The sequence below is a fragment of the Gymnogyps californianus genome, unplaced genomic scaffold, assembly GCF_018139145.2.
Source record: "Gymnogyps californianus isolate 813 unplaced genomic scaffold, ASM1813914v2 HiC_scaffold_180, whole genome shotgun sequence".
Classification (NCBI taxonomy): Eukaryota; Metazoa; Chordata; class Aves; order Accipitriformes; family Cathartidae; genus Gymnogyps; species Gymnogyps californianus.
In genome coordinates this window covers 5,302-13,950 of record NW_026114061.1, presented here as the reverse complement: position 1 = coordinate 13,950, position 8,649 = coordinate 5,302, and the positions used below count along the sequence as shown (strand labels likewise).

At 55.9% G+C, this 8,649-nt stretch overlaps 1 non-coding gene across 1 annotated transcript; it reads left to right on the top strand.

Moving 5' to 3' along the window:
• Positions 1 to 6,220: 6,220 nt before the first annotated feature.
• Positions 6,221 to 6,302, top strand: TRNAS-AGA (transfer RNA serine (anticodon AGA)). Its single transcript has one exon. It is a non-coding gene; the product is annotated as a tRNA-Ser (tRNA).
• Positions 6,303 to 8,649: the final 2,347 nt, after the last annotated feature.

The following is an 8,649-nucleotide window of genomic DNA, read 5'->3' as shown; positions in this document are numbered from 1 at the left end:
GGCTCTTCTCTCTCTTGGCCTCCTTCCCTCTCCTCACTGCAGGCTTCTTGCTCCTCTGGGGGCTCTGCTCAGCTCTTGCTGCAGTCCCAGCTCCTGCAGAAGGAGAAAGGGCCATACCCATGCTGCCCCACCAGTACCAGCTGGGTAGGCCTACAACAGAAACAGGGAGGGAGAGCCAGCCCCTGGGGAATTCCACTTGGCCGCTCTCCCCTGCAAAACTCACATTCTGCATGCCTCTCCCCGCATTTCAGTGCGCATCTCTGGATATTCTTCAAACATTCGCTCACACAATCCTCTCTCCCTGCAACAACCCTTCTGCTTGGAAGGCATTTCAGGGAGTCAGAGAGGGCATCCTCCTGCTTCAAGCAGGCTCACACCACCTGATCAGTGCTTTCTCCTTTCGGGTCATACAATACCTTGAGGACAGACATTTCACAGCCCTTGGCACCCCGGCTCCCATGCTTAGGCACCCTCAGGGTGATCATTTGGGTTCGTGTAACCAGTCACAAACTGCCTCTTCAATTTCTGACCACGGCGCTCATCCTCCAGCCGTTGCAGTAGCCTCCTTGCAGGCACTGGAGGGAGGCTCCGATTCGATCCCTGCTAAGCATTTTCTTCTCCCAGCTAAGCGAGCCTTGCGTCCTCAGCCTCTCCTCCCAAGGCCACAGCCCCTGGCCCCTGACTATCCTAGGCATCCTCCGCTGAACTTGCTCCACTTTATCACCACCTTTCCTTGGTTCCCCAGATAGTCCTTCTTCCCCTTTTTGGTGACGGGGCAACTTTTCCCTCTCCTTAGTCAGCAGGGAGCTCCTCTGCCCTCTGCTCCCGAAGCTGGAGAGCCCCTCAGATGCGTCCTTCCCTCTTTCAGGTCCAATGGCACATTCTGTAGGTGCCAGTCCAGGATGTGGCGTTGACCAGCAGGATTTCAACCCCAAAAGTTTCACGGAACTGGCAGTTCCTCACCAGCAAACATGGACAGCACCAGTGGGAAGAGGGGCAGGGGGGAGTAAAGGCCGACCAGGAAGAGGCCAACAGGGCTGTGGCAGGCTCTGGGGCATTTCTCTCCAACGCTGCTGACAGGAGAGAGACATCCTCACTCACGCAATGCCACCACAGGTTGCATGAGCACTGGTGGCATTTTTCAGAAGGACCGCAGTCAGGAAATACGAGCCACACAAGAGGTCTTCCTGTGCACACAGGAAGAGGAAGAGGGGACATGCACAAGGTGGTATCAGAGCATGCCGGAGCACGTCGTAATTGAGGGAGATGCTGAAGGAGCTGCTTCGGGTCCTCCTGCGAGCTCTTCCCTCTGCTGAACGTCCTCCCCTGCCCTCTCTCTTGGTTGCCTCGTTCAGCAAGGTCAGGAGCTTGGCTAGGACTGCAACCAAGGGTAAGGATATCTGCTTAACGGGTGCTTTCGGATGAGCTACGAGGTGAGAAACAGGAGAGGCAATAACTTACCCAGGCAGACTGGCAGGCTGTCCAACACGGGGGTGAAGGGAGGCAGCAGCAGGGACCGCAAGTGCAAGCATCGAACCACCGATCGCTGGGCCATGAATGTAGTCTGTGAGGTGCAATGTTGAAGAGGTTAAGCTGGAAACTTCATAAGCAGGTCTAATTAGGCGAGAAGAAGATTCTCACAGGTTACCAGCCTGGGTCTTGTACGAGAGGGCATGCCAGGCTTGCGCAAAGAGCTCTGGCACTCCCTTGAAAGATCCTGTGAGTAGCGAGTGCCCAGTGGCCCTGGAGGAAGGCTGCACTTGGTGGTGGCCAGGGAGATGGAGAGACTGCCAGGCTCAGCCAGGAGCATATGGCTCAGCGAGGGTGGCCAGAGGGGAAAGACAGGGTCTGTCCAGGTGGTCCCATGGTGTAATGGTGAGCAGTCTGGACTCTGAATCCAGTGATCTGCGTTCACAGCTTAGTGGGACCTCCGAGTTTTGGCTCCCTCAGGGCTTTCCTCAGCGCCCTCAGCATGCTTACACTTTATCCCTTGCCTTGCTGTTGGGTCAATTGTTTAATGCACTCTGATCTTCCTTCCTTTCCTGTGCTCCCAGCCCTGGCACTGACATCAGTGCCCTTTCCCTGCCCTGTGCCACCACAGCTCTGCAGCTTTCCTGAGCGCTGGCCCCTGTCCCCTCTCCCTTGTTCTTGATGACTGCTCCTGGATGAGGGCATCCAGCAGTGGCTCAACACCTGAGGTGGAGATCATGCAGTCCACGCCCGGCTCAAAGCAGGGTCAAGTAGAGGACCTTTTTCATGGCCTTGCCTGGTTGGATGTTGGACATCTCCAATGGTGGAGAATCTACAACCTCCCTGGGCAACCGTTTCCCATCTTTGACCACCACTGTGTGTGGCATTAGTTGTATTTCCACCCCTGTCCATTGCTTCTTGTTCCATCCATTTCTCTGAGGCTTTTCTGTCTTTCTCTTGCCTGCTTGCTTGTTTTTGGTGCTCTGGTCTCAGTTCAGGGAGCTCCACCCACAACTTGCAGTGCCCCATGCATGGGGACAGGCTCACTGTCATGGGAGAGAGCAGCTTCACCCTCTTCCTTTGTCCTGGGTTCGGCTGGGAGAGAGTTAACTTTCACAAGAAGCCGAGCATGGGGTTTCCGGGTGGTGAGCAGTTGCATTGTGCATCACTCGCTTTATATATTCTTCTGTTACTATTATTGTTATTTCTTCTCTCCTTGTGTTGTCCTATTAAAGTGTCCTTATCTCAACTGACGAGGTTTTACCTTTTCTTCCGATTCTCCTCCGCATCCCACCAGGGCAGGGAGGAGTGAGCGAGCGGCCGCGTGGTGCTCAGTTGCCAGCTGGGCTGAAACCATGACAGCCTTGCAGAGGGCTTGGCCAACTGAGGGGGGAGGAGAACAAAGCACCACGAGTCGCCAGCTATGCTGCACAAGGTCTTTAATGAGAAGGAGGAAATGCAGTGGCACAGAAGAGAGACCAAGAAACACGTCTGCAGGGTTCAGGGAGGCACAGAGAATGGCCCATTTCCCAAGGACAAGCTCCACACAAAGCGCTTGCCTTTTCCCATTCTGCTCTACCTGGTGACAATCCCAGCCCACAAGAGCAGTCCCTAACTCCGGCACCCTCCCCCCGTCGGCAGGAGGTTCAGCAAAGCAGAAGAGAACGAGTGTTGTCTCAAGGAGCTCAGAGCAAAGCAAAGCCAGAGGAGGCACGGCGAGGCCTGCCGTGCAGCGAGGAGCAGCGGGCACAGGTCCCTCCTGCCAGGTGGGATGAGGACACGCAGCCCGCCTGCAAGCCCTGGCCATGCTCCTGATGCAGAGTTCCCATCTGCCTTCCCGCTGCGAAGGGGATGACCCGCCAGCTTCAGCAGTTCAGACTGCAGCGGGTGGGAGGCAGACACAGCCCTGACCCCCCCAGACCAAGGGAGCCCCCAGAAGAGATGGGAACCCCCCCGGCGCTGAGGGAGCTCCCAACAGCAGCTGACAGAGAGGATCCCACGGCTGTGCTCTGAGGGAAAGAGGTGAGGATGGGGCCCGGCAGGGTCACCACCACCGCGGAGGCCTGGATGGCCACCGTTGAGTCAGCGCAGCGGGCGACACAGGGCTCACTGCAGCTGCTGGCAAGTGGGGTTGGGCCAGAGGCGCCGCAGGGCGTTGGGAGACAGGGTCTGAAGCAAGACATCTCTCGGTGAGGGAGGCAAAGCTGAAACACAGAGCAGGCAGGGAGCACGAGCCTCAGTATCAGTCTGTCTTTCTTTTCCTCAGCTCTCTCTGTGGACACACTTTGTTTTAAAAACACCTGGTGTGCCTACAGTTCCCACGGCCCTCATCGTGCCCTCCGAATTGCACGGCACAGGACGGCTGAACCGCTTTCAGGATAGGACCCAGCACAGTGGGTTTAAAGCACCCGTGGCAAGACTGGTCATACCCCATCTCCTGAACAAACATTGCTGTCATAAAGATGGCACTGGAGGCACTTGGCCATTTCGTTAGAGACCATCTGCTAAAGGCAGACATTCTGGTGGGCAGACGTCCCTGCAGCTCAGCCCCATTGATCCCCTTCTGCTGTAAAGAAACCCCCTCTTCCCAGCCCTCCCCAGCCACCTCCGCCAAAAGGGACAGAGGTGACAGCCCTTAAACAGTTCTGTTGCAGGGCCAAGCTGAGGCAGCCCAAGTATCAACCTGCGTAGCCACCATGACAGCAGCTCAGCCCACAGGGAGAGATGGAGCGGACTCAGGCTTACCTCGTTCCTCGAGGAAAGGAGGCAAGAGAGGAGGATGCAGAGCCCGGAGCAGCGCAGGTTTTATGCTGTGTCCCAGATCCCCGCGGGGCCACAAACATTACTTGCTCATGAAGCATCTAAACACCTAGCAGCTGCCGCTTGCCAAGGCCTCGCTGGTGATTAAGCCCGTGCCTCTTTCATCTGAAATGTTGTGCTCCTGCTTCATACCACCAAACATCAAAACCATTCTCTGTGTCCCAGCTTCAGAAGGCCAATCAGCTCGGAGGTCTCAGGCTAGTGTACAAGGAGATTCTGAGTGCGTTTTCCTAATACGGATTGCCTTTGTCACTTGGCCTTCTTCATGGTGAGCACGGCCACCAGTCACGGTCAAATTCAGCTATGAGGGACACCTCAAGTCAGCTCTCAAGTGCTTTCAGTGCAGGCACTCAGGCTAGCCCTGAGAAACCTTTCTCCCAGCGGGTCATCGTAGACACACAGGAGACTCTGAGTAAGTTCAAGCAGAACGTCAAGACCGCACAGTCCCATACAGGAGAAGAGAAATCAGCAGGACAAGGCCCAGAGCCTGCTGAGGTACCTGGGAAGTCTGGTCTGCTCGGAGCAGGGGACAGGAGCAGAAGACCTCCAGAGGTCCATTCCAAACTTCATTATTCTGGGTTACCCTGAGTCACACAAGCCCTTGAGCAACCACCAAAAGGCAATGCCTTGGAAGACAGCAAATGCAGGAGATTGCATAGAAGCCCCCGTAGATTCAGGATGGTGCTAAAATGTGTGGAAATGCCCTTGACGCAAGCAGAACTTTGGGGCTGTGAGCTCTGGTATCCCTGGCACGCCTGAGGCAGGCGTGTCCACTGAAGTCCATAGCAGGGTGACTCATGTTTGCCTGGAGTTCAGGGTTTTTCCCAACTCTTCCACCTCACGATGACTCCCAGGTGCTCCGGGAGACTGATCCGATGTCCCTTTGAAATCTGAAATGCATGGAATGGGTCACCTCATCCCTGACCCAGGAAAAAGAGCCATGAGCTTTTGGCTCCCTGCCCTGAGCCTCTCCTCAGAAGCAGGCCATCCAGGCCTTTGGCCTCTGGGATGACCTTACTGAGCAAAAGAGGTCAATTTGGGTGTGGGTCTCTTTCAGGGAAGGACGCGGGCATCTCTTTGATCACCCTCCTACGCATTGATTTCCTGGTTTCCAACAGATTCTCCACTTCCCAAGCTGAGCCCAGACCCCTGGTTGGACGATGCGTGAGGGCCTGGTCAAGTCATCAAGGGACACGGCTATGGAGATCCGAGGGAGAGATTGCTTTGGAGAGACTTGCCTGACCCTCTGGTCACAGTGCATTGTGAAAGTTAATACAGGCCGTTTGAATTAACTTTTCAGTCCTCTCAGCTGTTGTTCACAAAATCATACGAAAACCATTCATGGCACTTCTCTCTTTCCTTGGTCTTGCGGGAATAAACTCCAGGGGATGGGTATGGCGTGGAAAGGAGAAAAGCACTTCTTTTCATGGCTGGACGGAGGCAGTGTGACTGCAAGATGTGGTTAGGGTGGGCATTTCAGTTGGGCATGATCGAGCATGCACAATCACGATCCCCCTCTTTGTAACTCCACCTACACTAGCACTGCTGATGACAGAGTGGGAGTCTGTAAATACTGTGCTAACACAATCCCCCCCCCTGCCCCAACCCCACCATCCAGCTTGGTATTTGAGTGTCAGCACAGCAAAGAACATTGCCTTATTCTTGAAGCAACCCTGCAATCAGAGACTTGAGAAGCTTTGTCCCCTTTAGGTAGGGAGTCTACTTGTGAGAGGCTCCTTCCGTTTCCCTTGGCCCACAGGCCATAAGCTGCAAGAGAAATGAGGGTGTCTCAGTTCTTAGTCACCAGGACCATCGTTACATCCAGTTCCGGTAAACTTCAGGGTGTCAGACAGGCACTACCAAAAGTCCCAGGGAGCCGGGTGTCATTGCAGAGGGCATGTGATCGGCAGGGCAGAGAGGGCTGGAGCAGGTAGTTGTGGCCGAGTGGTGAAGGCGACGGACTAGAAATCCATTGGGGTTTCCCCGCGCAGGTTCGAATCCTGCCAACTACGGGGCGCACTCCCCTTTTGGGCTCCCTGCAATGGACCACGCTGTTTGGGCTCCCTGCAATGGACCACGCTGCAGCCGTGGGACTCAGCTCCACACTGTACCTGGTGCCCAGGGAGACGGTAAAACCCCCTTGCCTACAGCACTTGTCCCCGCACCCCCTGCCCCCAAATTCCTGGATGAATGGGAAATCCTGCTCCCATTGACAAGGTAGGCAAGTTGGGGGAAGAGAACGGACCAGTGCCGAGTCTGAGCCGTGAAAAGAGGTCCACTGTTGTTGGTTCTTGAGCAGAACTTAAGAGCCTGAGCTCACCTGACATCCCAAGCAGAACAACCCCACCAGCTGTCTTCCCTATGCCTGAAACTACAGCAGCTCCTCTCCAAAGAGAGCCTGCACAACATGGTCCTCATTGCTAAAGATGAAGGCAAGACACCTCATGGATCTGAGATCTTGCCTGGGGTCCTGGGGATATTCTGCCTGACCCAGCCCCAGCCCTTGCACACATGGACAACCTTTCCCCGGGGGCTTTCCAAATTTAACCGAAGAACGAGATGATAAGAGGTGGGTCTCTCCTGGCTCCTCCTCTTCTGGGAAAGACATGGAAGTGCGAAAGAGGCCATGGTGGTGACTGCGGCATCAGGAGACCATCCCCTGCCATCACAGACCCTGATGGGTGGCATGGAAAAGACCCGGAGGCTTCCCAGAGGGCTTCTCTCAGTCGCATACCCAGCTGCTCCCCACAGAGCAGCAGCAGAGGACGGGCTGCAGGTAGCCTGCCTGGGTGGTTCAGCATCTTAAGGAAAAGGGAAACTCGGAGGGGCACATGCAGAGAGAGCCCGGAAGAGGAGAAGGAGAGAACAGCCAGTGGCTGGTGCATGGTCCGTTCCCCGCAGCCATGCCACTGAGGGTGCCGGAAGCAGTGCAAGCAAAAGAGAAGCTGAAGGAGGTTGGCAGCACGGATGAAGAAGGAAAGGGGCAGTGGAAGGGGGACCCGGAGCTGAGCCAGGGGCCTCTTGATCTGCAGTCAAATGCTCTCCCCTGAGCAATAGCCCCTGCAGCAGGCAGGCTGCGGCCGCACTCTCCGTGCTCACATCTGCTCCCACATCCCAGCCCTCTCCATCCCGCTTTTGCTTTTGTCTCCTCTGCTTGCTTGCTGCGTGCTCTGGCGTGTGGATGGGACAGGGAACCAGCAAACACAAGCCCAAACATGCAGGCCTCAGCACTGCCACCTCGTCCCTCAGCCTCACCAAGAGGTTCTACCAGCTCAGCCTGCCCAGAGCCTTCCTGGGACACATCCGGCAGCATTTAAGACTGGCCACACCCAGTCCGGATGGGCCAGCCCTGCCCTGGGGCGACTGGGAACCACCTCCACCCCCAGCAGCGTTGGGCAGGACAGGAATGGCGCCAGGCACGGAGAGGAGGGGTTTCTCTGGCTCTTTGGCACCCTGCAAGGTGGCGGGGCAGCCCTCGGCTGTTGGCGAGCAGCAAGGGCAGGGCTGCGCCAGGAGGGAAGACAAGCCAGGAGCTGGGGGGGAGCGCAGCACAGCACGGGCAGGGCAAGGCCCTCGCAGCTGGTGTGAAAGGCAAGGCAGTAACTGCTGTACGACTTGCTTAGAGGAAGGAACACTGCCTAGGACTAAGAGCTTTTACCTCAGGGTCAACGAGACCTGAAGACGCAACCTAAACCGTCTCTCACTGGCTGAGAACACCCCATACAGACAATGGAACAATAGGAGATTTGTCTTTCAAAAAAACCCCAGGTATATAACCAGGGTGAGAAAAGCAATCGACCTGAATCTAGTAGAAAACCCCTCCGCCTGCACGGGACATTGGTCTAGAACCAGGAAGATTAACAGCCCACTGACCATACGTCCACACCACCTGCCGGGAGAAGCACCTAGTGCTTACGCGAGCAATAGTAACTGATTAGCCCACCCCTTAACAGGAGTAATTTGACTGGTCAACACAACGGCATTGTAAACATCTAGAAACCCTGCTTTCCTCTATGTCGGGGTCCTCCACGCGTTAGGCTGGGGCACCGCTATGTGCACAGCTAAAATTAGGGATTTAGGGATTCCCTTGGTAATTCTATGCTAAACGTCCTTGTCTCCCTCCTTGGCCAGCAAAGAACTGACTTTTACACTGGGTACAGTCCCGCACCCCGTGCGAGCTGGATTTCTGGGCAGGGTTGCAGCCCTCCTGAGCTCGCTGGAGAGCCACTCCTCTCCGCCCTGCCAAGCAACAAGGCTGCCCCTCGCTCCGGGGTTTCCTTCAGTGCCTGCAGAGCCAGCTTGGGTGGTCAAAAAGAAAGTCCCCAGCCAGGGTTATGGGCAGGAGCTGTGGGGAGAAGG